The sequence below is a fragment of the Lynx rufus genome, unplaced genomic scaffold (assembly GCF_022079265.1).
Source record: "Lynx rufus isolate CCGP_SWC_20201006 ecotype Redwood Valley unplaced genomic scaffold, mLynRuf1.p SCAF_2, whole genome shotgun sequence".
Taxonomy (NCBI): Eukaryota; Metazoa; Chordata; class Mammalia; order Carnivora; family Felidae; genus Lynx; species Lynx rufus.
The window spans coordinates 168,699,399-168,716,701 of NW_025814834.1; the positions used below are offsets into that span (position 1 = coordinate 168,699,399).

At 44.1% G+C, this 17,303-nt stretch overlaps 1 protein-coding gene across 1 annotated transcript in view; it reads right to left on the bottom strand.

Annotated features, from left to right (window-relative positions):
- Positions 1-16,712, bottom strand: part of DNAJC6 (DnaJ heat shock protein family (Hsp40) member C6) — a 148,740-nt gene extending 132,028 nt beyond the window's left edge. Inside the window, exon 1 of the mRNA XM_047084990.1 lies at positions 16,654-16,712. The gene's annotated coding sequence lies outside the window, so the exon portion shown is untranslated. The remainder of the gene's footprint in view (positions 1-16,653) is intronic.
- Positions 16,713-17,303: the final 591 nt, after the last annotated feature.

Consider the following 17,303-nt stretch of genomic DNA (forward strand, 5'->3'; position numbering starts at 1 on the left):
GGCTCAGTCAGTTAAGCATCTGCCTTTGGCTCAAGTCACGATCTCACAGTTAGTGAGTTCGAGCCCCGCATTGGGCTCTGTGCTGACAGCTCAGAGCCTGGAGCCTGCTTTGGAATCTGTGTCTCCCTCTCTCTCTGCCACCATCCCCCCTCAAAAATAAACAAACAGAAAAAAAAAGTTCCTAGGTAAATCCTGCATCAAATATTGTATTTAAGTAATGGTCAAATATTGATAGCTTTTCCTCTGAGTTGAGGAACAAAATAAGGATAATCACCATCACCACTTCTATTCAATATAGTGAGAGAGACCCTAGCTAGTGCAATAATGCAAGTGATGAAAAGTCTAAGCATTGGAAAGGAAGATATAAAATTGTCATTATTCACAGAAATATAACTGCCTGTAAAAATCTAAAAACTATTAAAATTAATATGTGAATTAGGCAAGGCCACTGAAATAAGGTCAACAAATAAAAATCAGCTATATTTCTTAACAACAAGCAATAGAGAATAAAATTTTAAAATACCAGTTACAGTAGCATAAATAAAAGCAATTACCAGTGACATCATTTCTAAGAAGACTTATGACATCTATATCCCAGTATTTCTGCCATAAAGAGGGAAGTTTATGCTCAGCTCAATCCCATTGTGGTAGATTGTTCTAATTTTTTTAAGGAACCAGAAATATAGAATTGAATATATAATCTTCAAAAGTTGTAATGTTGGCTCAAATTCTTTAAAATCATTGAGGTCAAAATAAAGTCATTTTATATAGTCTGAATAACACAAATATATGTAGATATAAAAATATTTTGTATTTCCCTGTGTAGTATCTCAAAATGAAACTGAAATTAAACAAAATTAAACAAAAATATATATAATACACAAAATTAAAAATATATATAATACGCCAACTATAATGTAAGAGAAGTAAAAGAAACGTTATTTATAATAAAACAGGGGCACCTGGGTGGCTCAGTCGGTTAAGCGTCCAACTCTTAGTTTCAGCTCTGGTCATGTGAGCCCCACATCGGACTCCGTGCTGACAGTGCGGAGCCTGCTTGGGAGTCTCTCTCTGTCTCTGTCTGTCCCTTGCTCTCTGCCCCTCTGCCCCTCCCCCACTTGTGCACTCTCTCAAAAATAAATAAACTCAAAAAAAACCCCAAATGGGGGCACCTGGGTGGCTCGGTCGGTTAAGCATCTGACTTCGGCTCAGGTCATGATCTCACGGTCCGTGAGTTCGAGCCCCGCATCGGGCTCTGTGCTGACAGCTCAGAGCCTGGAGCCTGTTTCAGATTCTGTGTCTCCCTCTCTCTCTGCCCCTCCCCTGTTCATGCTCTGTCTCTCTCTGTCTCAAAAATAAATAAACGTTAAAAAAAATTAAAAAAAAAACCCAAATGGATTTCAATATGCAAATGCTCAAGCAGTACTATATTAGAATATATAATAACGTAGTCACACACATGTACTTCTATGTAGACTGAACGAGACAGGTGCGTTCTACTGGTTTCTCAAATACAAGCAGCATTGCTTTGGGTAAGTAGTTTTTCTGAACAAAATTAAGCATAATCTCTCCTCAATTTACACAGCATTTGTAATCCTGGAAATTTCAGTGTATATATATTTCAGAGTAAAACCAGTGCATGTTCTAGGCTTAGAAAAGTATAGAGGGTTTTCACTTACCTGTTCAGCAAAACATTCGAAAGTCGCACAGGACACAAGATAATTGGTCACTGAATGCAACAGTCCAAAACATTGCAGGACATCTACCACATTTCTGGTTTCTTCCCAATGAATGCTTCTAGAGCCCCTATTTACTTCCAGTGTGTCCCCCAGAAAGCAGTACTGTGCCCACTTGAAAACCACTGGTAGAGACCAGCCTTAAAACCCAGTTTTATCACATGCTAGCCCTTAAAACTAAGAAACCAGTCAACCATTTACAGATCATCCCAGCCAACATATCATTTCTCCAACCTACCCAAGTCACAAGCAGCAATGACAAAAATCCCTGAAGGAATTTGAGTTTCCTCTAAAAGTATCAACACAGTCATAGTGGTTAAGAAAAGTCACAACATTTTTTGATTTCCTTACACTTACTGTATTTGGATTATGGACTGACAGGATGTACACCACAGTCTTCTTAATATTTACCACCCAGAAGTCTAGGTCTGTCCATATTCAAACACTCAATCAGATTTTATAATAACTTTCACTGAAAAATCAGATTCTTTCAAGAACTGCCCGCATTCGCCTGGGTGGCGCAGTCGGTTAAGCGTCCGACTTCAGCCAGGTCACGATCTCGCGGTCCGGGAGTTCGAGCCCCGCTTCGGGCTCTGGGCTGATGGCTCAGAGCCTGGAGCCTGTTTCCGATTCTGTGTCTCCCTCTCTCTCTGCCCCTCCCCCATTCATGCTCTGTCTCTCTCTGTCCCAAAAATAAATAAACGTAGAAAAAAAAAATTTAAAAAGAACTGCCCGCATAGACAATGCTCTAGACAATGCTCTACACCTGGTTTTACCACATTAAAATGTTATATATAACTTCATTTGCTCCAAAAATGTCATGCTTGTTATTCTGAGATAAAATATGGAAAAATAACAAAGTTTAAAAGAACTTTTTGCCCTAAACTCTTGGAGAAAAAAAATTTTTCCCAACCAAATTTTCAAACTCTCCCCTCCTATTCCTTCATATCACTACTTTTAAAACCTTGTTGCATAAAATACTCAGAGAACTGACTAAAAATAAAAGGGAAATTTCAAGCTGACTTGGAACGCCTATTTTCCAAATAAACACAATCCAGAAAATTAGTCAAAAGCCATCGTTTTTCACGGCTCTCCTATGCCTTTTTATAGTAAGTTAACTCTAATAATAGACGATGTTGAAAATTTTAGTAGTAAGTATGCAATTTCACCATGTGACTTATGCTCAAGCCCTTGACTACCACGTGTATGATTTGGGAGGTGAAATTATCTGGGTTTGAATCCTAAGTCTGCTACTTACTATGTGTCCCTCTACAAAATTCTGAATCCATTTCTTTACATGTACAATACCCCCTGCCTTACAGCGTTGTGACAATAAAGCACCTCACAGAGAGCTTTTCACATACTAGTTGTTCATCAAATAGCAGCTATGGTTATTATTATTAATTAACTGTCAAGTTTGCCAATATCTACTTATTAATGCATTCAACTATTTTCTTCTTAGGTGCCTCGTACATAATATTTTCTTTTGGCTTACAAACCATTTTGAGATATGCAGGGCAAATGTTATACAATACCTTTTGTATTTAAAAGCCTCACTGAACCGTCTTAAGACAAGATGTCCCAAAAGGAGAAGAAAGAAAGGCATTTGTTAAATCCCAACTCCGCATTTACTGAACATTAGTCATGTGAGGATAGCTTATAAAAATTCAGTTTCTGCCTACCAATACCTGGATAATTTATTTGCCCCTGACAATCTCTTCAGATTTTATCTGATTCTTTGTTTTCAGTCTTCCGAAACAATTCACAACATTGTAATAGTTTTTCTGTGGTATTTTCAGCATAAACACTAATTTTTAGATATTTACGTTTCATATTCAGGTCACCAACTGGTACTCTGGAACCTAGAAATAGCTCTCATGGTCTGGTTACCATGGTCACACCTTTTCCTCACGACCCGGCACAGATGCCACGCACACACACACGCACACACACGCACGCACACGCACACGCGCGCATGCGCATGGCCACCTCACACTGTATACTCAGCTGGTCTCTGTCAACACACACCTATTTCCCGGCCCTGGAAAGAGTCTATGATCATTAATAAATTGGCTTGGAAGGGTCTTGGGAGACCTTAAAAAAACAATCATTCTGAACCTGTTGGGGATCTTAGAACTTTCTGAAAATCTGAGGAAAACTCTTGACGTTCTCCTCAAACATAAACAAAATGGACATGCATATAGAAGACTGCATTTCACAGACTCCGGGAAAACCACGTTAATACGCTGTGCTGTATTTCAGCGTTTCTCAAACTCTCGGCTGGGATTCACAGTAAGAAACAGACCCGATATCAAGGCAGCCCATACCTACATACATAAACAAGCACAGAATCTAAAACAAGTTTCAGAAAACAGTGTTTACCCTCACTGGGTGCAGTGGTGTCTGATACCTTCTGTGCTACGTCATCTTTCTAAAATGCTGCTGGAGACTCACTAGATTCTTTTCTTACCACCCACAATCGTAAGAGCAATGATCCAGTCTAACATTTCTTCATTTTAGAAATAAGGAAACTAAGATCCAAAGAAACAAAGGGTCTTGTCCTTGGTCACATTTAATAAGTTAGGTGGTACAAGCCCGAACCTAACTATCCTCAAAGCTCTTTCCAAAACAAAGGGAAACAAAAATTCTAAATACCACCTCCCCTCAAAAAGCAGCGAGAGACGTGAACCTTAAAACACATTGACACGCTGAGAAACTGTTAAAATTCCAAACCGTGCTGAATATTAGCCTCATCCTGAGCGTCCAATTGAGGCAGTCTTAACTTTTCTAAAACATGAGCATGGCCTAGCATGACATGGCATATAAGCAATTTTTTTTTTCTTTCCAAAAACCCTTTCTCTGGCCACTGACTGAAATCAACACAGGGGAAGCCAACACTCTCAAGTTCATTTGAAATACTTTAATCACATAGGCACAGGTTTTATTTGTTCACCAGAGGCTGGCTTAGGAAACAGCAGTGGAGAGGCCCTGTTTCCACTGGCCAGGCCCATGCTTACATAGCTCTTTTCCCTCACCTATGGCTGCTTAATTAAAATTTGAACATCAAAACCACACAGATCAATACATGGATGTGAATGATCCAGAGCCTATTAGATGTTGATAACTACCAACATCAGCTACCCCTGGCTCTTTTAAAGCTTCACTACAGAAAGTAGCATTGCTTGGAGACTTCATTACAGTTTAGTGGATTAAAATGCCAGTCTCCTCACTGGCCTCAGGCTGTTTATGGCTTTTTTTTTTTTTCCTTTTCATTTTTTGGTGTGTAATAAACATCACTGGCCACCACACGGTAAGAATCTTGTAACAAGCCAGAGAGCAGCTGGGAACTGGTCTGGGGAAGCCCAAGCCGGGCGGCCCTGCGTACAGGAAGGAAAAGGCTGGGGGCATGTGTCGTCTCCCCCGTCACCCAAACAACTTCGCGTGGGAGAGAGACCCAGTGGAAGCAAGTAACCTCCCCGGGGCGCGGCATGCCAGACTCCACCTGCGCACCCCAGCCCGGGTGCCCAAGGGCAAAATACTGGGGCCTCCTTAACTCAGAGCGCACAGGGAAAACAGGGTAGGGTGCTAACTGCTGCGCAGTGGCTCCGGTGCGAGCAAACCGACAGCCCGCGGGGGGGGGGGGGGGGCAAAGGGAGGCCGGCAAACCCTAAAATTAGCGCTCGGGAAGCAGGGTTTGGGTACGGTGGCGCGGAGATGGCGTCCTCTGCTGCGGCGGCTTCCCAGGAGCTTTCCTGGAAGGGAGGCGGGGGAAGGGGGGTGTGCTTCCCCAGGAGCCTGGCCCCTCTGCGCCTTCCACCCGCACCCGGACAAGGAACAGGAGCAACGCAGCATGAAGGAAGGGCTCCCTCCGGAAACAGGGTCTGGGAACACGTGGAGCCTCCGGAGACCTTGGGGTCTATCGCTCCTCCCCCAACTGCGGCAGAAAATTTAAGGAGCCTCAGAATTTAAAACATCAGAATCCTCCAGAATCCCCGTTGTTGAACTAAAAAATTGGTTGGCTCATTTTAGTGAGCCCTGCCCTTCCCTGAGTTTTCATTTAAATCCTTTTCTCTCTCCCTCCATGGCTCAGACAGAATTAGAGTGAAGGGCTGGAGGGTAGGGGGTAAGGTACCAGGGACGTCTCTAGGCTGGAGGCTGGAGGGGTGGGGGTAGTTTGCATCCGAATATCTCTGCAAGATAAACAGTTCTGAAGGTCAATGATGGCTCTCCGTTGGGTCCTCCCTAAAGGATTGACGTTAAGGAATTATCTGTCAACGTTTTTCTTGTGAACCCAAACTGCAGAAGTCCGAAGTATTTCAGATATTCCAATTGCAATAATGCATCGAAAGCCTACATATTAATTAACTATTGTGAACTCTCCCAAAATAAAATTGTCAAAATCCTGGGAGCTATTATAAGAAAATCTGTGAAATGGAAGTATCTGTAACCCAGCCAGGATTAAATGAAGAATGCAAAAATATTGTTCTATTTGGTAGCACAAATATGGAAAACTGAATGACACAATATTTGGAAACTAAAAGCCAGTCATTAAAAAAAAAGGCATGTTTATTATATAACTAGAATTTTAAACTAACATATACACAGTAATTTATAGTCAGCCATTAATACAAACTAAATATATCTGTGGAGTGACATCTCATCCCTAGCATCTTTTAGCCTCCCCTCTGCAGTTGACCCCTTACCTTTATTTTCAGAATCTTTCATTCTCTCTTTCCTCCCTCTGCTGCAAATGAGCAGGAAAGTCGGGCTGGTTCTCCAAACCTGACTTTTGATTTGTCATTCACAGAAAGTCAGCGATCTCAGGGGCGAAGTCCCTCAACGGAAGAGCACCCGAGCTCTGATAATTGCATGCAAGTCAGTGTGCGGGGTGATAATTTTGCTTATGCTGGAGCTGAAAGGATGGGGATGAAGGCCGACGTAAACACAAATTCCAAAACATGGCATGGAACTGGATCTGGAGTCTAGGCTTGCCTTTCCTTCTCTAAGGTTAGGGAACCAACTGCTTAGTGCCTCCTCGGCTCTCTAGAGACTTGGTTCCGGTTGAAAGGTGAATGTCTGTGCCATGTGCCATGTGCCCAGCATATTCTCAAACAGAGACCTTAATTTTGGAGGGAATTGAGAGACCTGTGCTTTCTCTTTCATATTCGTTCATTCAACAAATATTTCTTTCACCTCTCTGTGGACCAGGCCTTATGCTAGGTAGTGAGGATACAACAGTGAAGGGGACCAGTCCCTGTCCTCAAGCTGCCCACAGGCTGTTACAGTACAGAGACCTACAGTGTAGTATGGTGACCTGTGTCTGCTGCATGGACACGTATTATTGAACCCAGTTTATCCAGGTGTAAGTTGATTCTTAAAGCTGAGCCAGAAATGGGGATGAGACCATAAAAGCCCTCTCTTAGAGACCAAGGAAGATTCAAGCAAATCTTTCAATCATCCAATTTAATCATTACATAGCTAGGATTCATTCCTTCATTTCTTCGTTCAACAAATGTTTATTTGTGCCAGGTAGAATTCCATCTGTTAGGGATTCAAGAGTACAGAAAACAGACCAAATCCTGCTCATAGCTGTTACATTTTGGTGGGGGTATTCAAACAGACACTAGACAAACAAATATAAATATATAATAAATAAAAATAAATGCCATGAGGAAAAATGAAGTAACACACATGCCATTTTAGACAGGGTGGCTAGAGGAGGTATTTATTTTATGAAACATGGGTCAGTGTCATCATAGTCCCTTTGGAACATCTTCATTCAGACATTGTCCTTTTTTTTTTCTTTAACGTTTATTTCTTTTTGAGAGAGAGAGAGAGGGACAGAGTGTGAGCAGGGGAGGGGCAGAGAGAGAGGTAGACACAGAATCTGAAGCAGGTTCAGACCTGCTTCAGTGGGACCGTGAGATAATGACCTGAGCTGACCTCCTCTGCCGTAGTTGCTCTGTAGGTGATGGGTAGTGGTTATTCCCCACTATAGATCAGTCAGCTGAGCTCCAAAAACATTAACTGACCCAATTCAGGACCTCACTAAGTTGTGAGTAGAGCAATAACAAGAAATACACCTACCTGTTGCTCTCATCCCCAGAAATTGCTGGGTGAAACACAATATTGACGTGGAAAATTTGCTGGAGCAGGAGTCAAGATAAGAGAGTTGAAGACCTGTCTCCACACTATTAACTGAGTGGTGTAGGGTAGGTGACAACCTGTCTGGCACCAGTTTCCTCATCTGTAAAGTAGGGCTAATCATATGTGTCCTGTGTGTGTGCAAGGCTTTTCAGAAGATCAAAAGGGAGAACAGATGTGGTACTTGGTACACTAAGTCCTATATAAAAGCAAGGTATAATTAGCAACATACTTGGGCTAAGAGAACTAACTGCTAGTGTTCATCTGGTCATTGTAGCCCAAGAGTCAAATATAGCTGCAGAGTAAAAACCTGTCCTGGCCACTAGGGGTCCTGGAGTTGATTTCTAGCTACCACACTGTAAAGACTCCTTGAAAGTTTGGGGAAATTTTTAGTATTTGGTTTTTGCTCCCATCTTTCCTTGGCAGTGAGTAATACCTTTATGCTCCTCTTTGACAAGTTAAGACCAGAGAGGAAAATATGCCTTCACTGGAACTCCTTGCTGGTCACCAAATGAACCATGTTGGTGCACTGACCACGTCAAAGAAACGGGCAACTCCATTGCCAAGGACCAAGTCCAGGACAGCCAAAATGTGCCCAGTTAGGAGCACTTTAGGGCCAGAGAGGGGAGACAAGAAGTAGGTGGTGAGAGGCCACCATTTGTGCACTCTTTCATTCAATAAATAGTCATTGTGCCAGGCACTGCCCTGAACACTGGGAATGAATGACACAGCTGCTGAGCAAAGCATTCTGTCCTCAAGAAGCTTGTGGCTTCAGGGCAAGAGGTTTCTACAAGGTATGCTGATTTAGTGATTAAGCAGAGGAATGCCAACGCCTGCCTGCCTGGGTTTCAATAGAAGGGCAGGGGCCATAATGCAGGAGAGATGGTTCAAGCATGGGTTCTGTCATTTACTGGCTCCTAAAGTAAGCCAGGACACTTTCCTACACCTCTCTCTGTCTACATTTCCTGATCTGTAAGATGCAGATAATAATAATAATAATAATAATCTGTAAGATGCAGATAATAATAATAATGCAGATAATACACACACACACACATATATATACACACACATACACACACACACACACACACACATATATATATATATATATATATATATATATATATATATATAAAGTACATGGCACAGAGCCTGACACATAAAGTGAGGGCTCCATAAATGCCATTAGACTAATATTACTACCTTGTGACCTGGGTCAAATTTACCCCTCTGAGCCTGATGCAGAAAATAATAACTAGCTTGTAGGGCTACTGTGAGAGTTACACATCAGAAAGGATATAAAGGCCTTGGCATAAAGGCCTTTGTTCCCTCCAGGGGGTGAGCTTTAATCAAGTAGGCTTCCCAGGAAAAAACACAAGGAAGTGAGAAAAGGGCTGCCATTTATATTAAAAAGGAAGCAATGTTTTCCAAGAGTGTGGTCATTTCTAGGGTACCTAACATTTTACCCAATATTGAATTTTGAAAAGTTTCAGGGACACCTGGGTGCCTCAGTCAGGCGTCTGACTTGGGCTCAGGTCATGATCTCACGGTTTGTGGGTTCAAGCCCTGCATCCAGCTCTGTGCTGACAGCTGGGAGCCTGGAGCCTGCTTCAGATTCTGTGTCTCCCTCTCTCTCTGCCCCTCTCTCACTCACACTCTGTCTCTCTCTGTCTCAAAAATAAATAAACATTGAAAAAAATTTTTTAAAGTTTCAAACATACAAAAAAGTTGGAAGCATTGCATGATGCATTTTGTTCTATTTGTTTTATCACGTATCTGTTCATCTCTCTATCCATCCTTAATTGAATTAAAAGAAAATTAAGTGGAAAGAGGTTCAAAGTCCTTTTCAAAGGCTCTTTTTGAGCCTTTATTTTCCCCTCCTGCTACAATATTTATAGAAGCCTTAGACCTCTGATTCTGGGGCCAGTCCAAGCAGGGTCAGGCAAATTCTCAGAAGCCTTGTCCTACCCCACAGTAAACCCCAAGGTCCCACCCAGACAAGAATGGGCTCAAGCCTTGGAGCTTTCCAAAATAAAGCAATGTCTCTGACAGACCCCACACTTTAAATAAGCTGGTACCAAGGAGCACTGTAAACAACCATTAATGGAAACGATCCCCTATCTCAATAACTGGATTTAGCGAAAGCTCAGACAGGCTCCACTGGCCACCAAGTCCTTTCACAGCTCTGCACAGGCCTTGTCTTGGTTGATGCCACTTCTGAGTCACCAGACCAGTGACTCATGCCCAGTAAGGGAGGCCATCTTGAGAGCAAGACCAAATGGAATTTTCAAGAACAATGAGTGAAACCCTGAACTGAACAAGAATAAGGCTTTTTATTGTCCCTTTCAAACAAAAGCGAAAGAGAAAATGTGGCTGTTAATATTGTGGGTTCAACTTCCTAGCTGTAAATTTTACTCTGACGAAAAACTGAGCAAAAAAGATCTTTTACGTTCTCTTGGAAATTTGAGAGCAAAAGAGACTTGAAGCTTATGTTCCAAATTAGGCAGACCTAATGACCTTTCAATGACTTGCCCCGACCCTCTTCTAGCTTAGTCATCCATTCCCAAAACATGCTGAGGTGGTGATGGCAGGCACTGCCACATTCAATCTTCCTCCATCCAGCCAAGCCCCTGTATGGTTTGCTCAGAGCATCTGTCTGGCCATAAAGGAGGTGAAACAGAGAGAGAAAAATTGCTGACTGGGGGTGGAGGAAGGTTTGTGATGAGGGCCACCACAGAGGAGGGCAGCATGACTGTAAGAAAAGCTAGGTAGGCTCGCATGAAGCCAAGCTACAAGACAATGAAGAAGGAATTGCTACTTGGAACACCAGCTCTGTCCCAGGCACTCTTCTTAACACCATCTTCATACATTTATTGGGAATTTATTTGCCAAGCATTGTGTTTAAAGCAAAGACTTTCACAGAACACTGCCTGGCTTTGCATCCCAGTGCATAACTTTGGAAACGTTACTTAACCTCTCTGTGCTTCAATTTTCTCATCCGTAAAACAGAGGTGGTAAAACAAGGTTACCATCAAAATTAAATAACATAAAACTATGCACAGGTTTTGAACAGTGGCTGGCACACAGCAAGCAGTGCAGTTGTGTTAACACTTGCCGTTCCATCTTTTTTAGAGGAGAAAAAAGTGAGGCAGAAATGAAAAGTGACTTGCCAAAGGATACATAACTAAAAAGAAGTGCAGCTAGGATACTTTTTTCTCAAAACAACATTGTGAGGGAGGTGATACCATCTTCCTTTTATGGATGAGAGTTTGCAAGCCCAAGAGAGGCCCAGTAACTTGCTCATGCTGGAAGTTACTCATGGCAAATGGGAGAGTTAACATTTAGAACCCACATTTGCTGACTTTAAAGCCTTTGCAGATCCCACTGGGCCAGAGTTTCTCAAACTTTAGCATACATCAAAATTACTGCAAGCCTTGTTAAAACAGATCTCTAGGGGCGCCTGGGTGGCTCAGTTGGTTAAGCGTCCCACTTCAGCTCAGGTCATGATCTCACAGCTTGTGAGTTCAAGCCCCTGGTCAGGCTCTGTGCTCACAGCTCAGAGCCTGGAGCCTGCTTCAGATTTTGTGTTTCCGTCTCTCTCCAACCCACCTCCTGCTTGCACTCTGTCTCTCAAAAATGAATAAACTTAAAAAAAAAACAACTTTAAAACATATTGCTAGACCCTACTTCTGGTTTCTCATTTGGTAGCTCTGAGGTGGGAGCCAACAATTTGCATTTTTAACAAGTTCCAGGAGATGTTGATGCTGCTACTCTGGAGACCACGCTTGGATAACCACTGTTCAACAATCATGCACCTGTATGCAGAACAGATGCTAGGGGGGGAAAGAGAGCCTAAAGATCACAGGTCAGTGAGTCTTTTCCAGTCTGTCACAGTGTTGATTGCTTCACAGAGCCTAGCAAATATCCTCATATTTACATAGACCTTTCATATTTATGATCCCATTTGATCTTTCCAATATCCCTAGGTAGTAATCATTATCTCCACTCAATGTGACTTTTTTAGGGGCATATGGCTAGAAAATGGCAGTGAGGAATTTAACTGAAGATCACCTGTCCTCCTCTCCAAGTAACTTGTCCTGGAAAGCACATATGCTGACAGAGACTGGCTATAGTTCCAATCTCTGTCTTTCCTGGGGAAGACTACAGCTCAGGAAAGGGCTCTTTGCCCCACCAAGGCTTGGGGGGGAGGTAATTTCTGGTGGGAGAAACTCAGAGCCAGTTTTCTTCCATTATTTCAAGGTCTACTTCTTAAAAAATACTTTCACCAACTATTCACTTCCTTCTCTGTAACCTAAAAGTTTTGATATTTGCCTAAAATGTAGTTCTTTTAGAAAGGCTGGAAGCATTTGGAGGGTTAATTTCCATTGGAAACAGCTTCTTCATATTCCCATTAGGAAAAGCGTGAATTCTTAGGTATATTTTTTAAAGTTGTTTGGACATATAAGCCAACAAATGATCAATATCCAGAGTATTTACTTATTTTTTTAATGTTTATTTATTTATTTTGAGAGAGTGTGTGGGGAGTGGGGAGGAGAGAAAGAGGGAGAATCCCAAGCAGGTTCTGTACTATCAGCACAGAGCCTGACCTGGGGCTCGAACTCACAAACCATAAGATTGTGATCTGAGCTGAAACCAAGAGTCAGATGCCTAACCGACTGAGCCACCCAGGTACACCGTATCCAGAGTATTTAAAGAACTGTAAATGAATAAGAAAAAGACAAACCATCAAGTTAAAAAAAAAAAAATGGGAGGGGCGCCTGGGTGGCTCAGTCCGTTAAGCATCCGACTTCGGCTCAGGTCATGATCTCAAAGTCCATGAGTTCGAGCCCTGCGTTGGGCTCTGTGCTGACAGCTCAAAGCCTGGAGCCTGCTTCAGATTCTGTGTCTCCCTCTCTTTGCCCCTTCCCTGCTCGTGCTTGGTGTATGTCTCTCTCTCAAAAATAAATAAACATTAAAAAAAACTTTTTAATAAAAAAATGGGAAAAGAGATGAATAGGCCTTATTCACACATAGCCAATATTCATGTGAAAAGATCTTGACTTCATTATTTGTCAAGGAAATTTAATATAAAACAACAGTGCAGTACCATTTCACATTCATGAAATGGGCAAGCATTAAAAAGTCTGACAGGATGTAAGGAATCAAGAATCGTACACACTCCTGGTAGGAACGAGATTAGCACATGTATGGAGATCAGCTATCTTTCCAAATTAAAAAAGCATATACTTCTAACCCAGTAATTGTCCTTCTAGGTATTTATCCTACTTACAGTCACAAATGATCATATGGTAAATTTCAGGTGCATTCTCTTTGGATATACCTCCATATCCGAAAGGATCTTTTCATTAAAAACACAATTTATTGAATATCTGCTGCATTCAGGACACAGTGTTAGGCTGAAAAGATGCCAAGAGTCCCCCAAAGCTAAACTACTTCTCACTTGCAACCCTGGTGGAATAAAAACAGGGTGGTGTGGAAGACTTCCTGGTTAGTACAGAAGGAACAGCTTCCCCTAACGAGCTTCCGGCCATGTTTTATTCCCACAAGTTACTGAGCTCTCCAGCCTCGTGACTAACCATCGTTGGGATGTGATTGTATGGTAGACTATCTGAACTAATGTTAATAAAAATAATAACTACCATCTTGTGAGCTGTGTCCCAGGCACTTTATATACATTAACTCATTTGTTTATGTTTATATCATCTCTATTTTATTTACATATGTGATACATGACTGAGTTTTGGAAAGATTTAGCACCTTGCCCAAGATCATATGGCTTATCGCTGTGCCACTTACTGATGGCAGATTCAAATCAGAGTCTGGCACCAAAGTATATGATTCTAGATGCCCAAATTGGTGGCTATCAATTATGAAATGATGCCCCATCATTATGAGAAATTCAGACCACCTTTAAAAAAGATATCAAATAAAATTGGGATATGGATTTCTTTCATTGTAAGATATTTATTGATTTTACTTCTCTGCATTTTCGTGGAGGGAGATGTGGCAGAAAGAATGTATGGGCAGTCAGGCCTGACTCTGCCACTCACCAGCCATATGGCCTCCCGCGAGTCACTGTCTCTTGGTTCACCCTCTCATCTATAAAATGGGGGAAATAAACACCATCTGCCCTCCCTCCTTCCAGGGTGCTGTCAAAATGAAACAAGATCTTATAGTTCACCTATTCTATAAGCTGTAAAGTACATAACGTAAGACATTACAATGGTTGTAGAGGAGAGGGGGAAATAGAGAAATATAGTGATTGACCAAGATCTTACTTAAGAAACAAGAGGTATGGCATGGCAATGAGCCCCAAGAAGCCATGGGTGAACTCTAGGACAGAAACAGAGAAGAGAGAACAGGACAGCTATGTACACAGTATAGACCTGGCTTTAAAAACCATAGAACTAGAGTGGCGCCTGGGTGGCTCAGTCGGTTGAGCACCGACTTGGGCTCAGGTCATGATCTCACAGTTGGGTTAGTGAGCTTGAGCCCTGCAGGGATTCTCTGCTGTCAGTGTGGAACCCACCTGGGATCTTCTGTCCCGCTCTCTCTCTGCCCCTCCCCTGCTGGTGCTCTCCATCTCAGAAAAATAAACATTAAAAAAAACACTATAGAACTAGAAAACTTATTCTAATCCATTTTACTACAGTGGGAATGTCCAGTTAGTCCTCTTTCATAAACGTTCACACAACACCTAGAATTACACTCTGCATATAATTATCACTCAAGGAATACTTGTTGCAATGACCCTCCTCTTTGACTCCTCAGGCAAACTAAAGAAAAGGGGTGGTCAGCCTTCAGGCCTATGAAGTTTCAACAACAGTTCAATGGCAGTGGGGAAGGAATTTAATTGTGCATTGACTAAAAGTAATAACCCATTCTTTGAAAGCCAGCAAGATGACCATACCAAGCCAGTGTTGCTCTAATGACCGACAATAGAAAAGCTTGTTTTCTAATGCAATAAATAAATATTTAAAAGACAATTCTTGCTCCTCATCCAATTTAGTTTTAGAATGTTTACTGTGTGCCAGCACTTTACAATGATTAACACATTCAGCTCATCAATTCATTTAATCTTCAAAACAATCCTGCAGTGGAGGTGGGTGGGGTGACCACTGTATCTATGACAGGGCCCTGGTGCAATGTAGTTTCTGCCCTGGGTCAGGTCGGCCATTTTAGAAATCAAGACATGTCAGTCTCTCAGAAAAAGAATCCTCAGATGATGGAAACAGAAAGAACAAGACAGAACCTACCCCACCCCCACCTCCCCCCACACACACTCACACACACACACACACACACACACACTCACACACACACTCACACACATACTAGCAAACAGGTATCTAGAAGGTACCAAGCCCGGACAGAGCCTGGTAGGGATATAAAGATGAAGTAGATGAGAGCCTGCCCACGTGGAATCTAAAATACCAGATGAACAGTGACAGATGCTGTAGAGGTGAGGACATACTAAAAGAAGAGGTTACAGGTGGCAGAAACCTGAGGAAGGCCTTCACAGAGAAAACGGCATTTGTGCACCCCTGATGGACAGGCGGGCTGAGAGAATAAGGAATGGATGGCCATTACAAATACGCACAAGGCAGCGAGCTAGCAGATCAGGTCATGTCCCGGCTTAGAACACTTCAGTAGCTTCCCGGCTCACTTTAGAAAGAAAAACCAAGCTCCTCCTCATGTCCTACCCAGACCCTGATCCAGGTCCTGCCTCCCTCACCTTCCCCTTGCTAGGCTCAGGCACACTGGGAATGTTCCCACTTGTATTTCTCTCTGGCAGGAACACTCACCCCAGGCTCCATGCTGGAGTAACTCCTACTCAGTCTTCAGGTCTCCGCTTAAATCATGTTGCCTCAGAGAGGTCTTCCCTGTCCATCCATCGGCCGTGTAAGCCAGGGCGCCTCTGCCTTTTTCCCTCTCCCAGCAGACTGTGGGATTCCTTCCCAGCACACACAGCAATTGGTAATGGGGATGTTAAGCCGTTTTATGTGTGTCATGTCTGTTTCCCCCTCTAGAAGTAGCGCCAAGAGCTGGGCCTTGCCTACCTTGTTCATTCCAGGCCCTGGCACACGGCAAGAGCGCAATAAAAACTGTGGCCACAATGAATGGAGTGCATCGGTGATTGAATAAATGTGAGTTAAGGCCCTCGTGGGGACAGGGTGGAATGCGTTTGGGAAGTAGTTTCTTAGGAGTAGAGCTCAGGCGGTAACAGGGAATCACCGCAGACAGGTTGGAAAGGGGGTGGGTCTAGATGGAGAAGACCTTGAAGGTAGCCTTGGGTCCGGATTCATTCCCCCAAAAGGCTACTGCATTGCAGGCACCCGGCCAGGTGTCGGGCGAGACACAAACCTGAGTAAACCGTGTCCCCAAGGCACCCTGAATTCCTTCTGTCCAGGGTCAAACGCACACACAGGGGCTTCTGCGGGAAACAAGCTGCAACCACCCGGCCCAACAACAGATGCCTAAGGGGCCAAGGGGTGGAGGGAGAGAGGGGACAGCGCCAGACCGGCCCCCGCACTTCGGCGAGCAGCCCCGGGAAAGCTGGGGGCGGGGGGTGGTCTTGTCACAGGGGCCGGGGGTCATCCTGGCCGCGCCGCCCCGGTCCTCAGGTCCCGGGGGCGGAGAGGTGGGCGCGAGCCGCCGCCTACGGCTGCGGGAGCCACCGCGGCCCCCCTGCAGTCGAGGCCGCGCCGGCCGCGCGCGGTAACAGGTCCCCCGGCAGGACCACACTCACCCTGCGCCGCCTTGGGAGCCGAGCGCGTCCTCCACAGCCGCCGGGTCGCCTTCCACGGCCGCAGCGAAGAAAACAGCCTCCGGCTCTTCTTGCCGCCCTTCTCAGTTGCTCCCATCTGTGCGCCCGCGCCCCTCCCCCGCTGCCGCCGCCGCCGCCCAAGGGTGGCCTAGCGCTGCCCCCGCCGCCGCGCTTCTGCAGGTGCCGGGCGGTCGCCGGGGTGGACGCGGCCGCCGGGGGAGGAGCTTGCGGCCGGGGTGGGGATGGGGGGGGCGGCGCCTTGCGCCCAGCCTGCGGGGTGCGGCGGCCCGACGCGCGGACGCTGCTTCGAGACGCCCCCCAGGGAAGCCCGGAGTGCCCGGCGGCTTTGCAGGTGAACGCTTTAGTTCCCCCGTCTTTCATTCAAGAGACGTCGATGGAGTGCCAGGTCCCGCGAGGCATCATTGCTTAACACCGGAACCCCCGGGGAGGTGCGCTGATTATCCCCAAATTGCAAATGATCAAATTGAAGCTCGCGGAGGTTATAAGTCGTCCGCCCAGAGGTAAATGGTGACGTTTCCCAAGTTCTGGGCTCTAGCTGTATTTTTTCATACCTTCCTGTTGCCTCAGAATGATCCCACATTGTATTTTAAAAATATGTATTTTTTAAATCT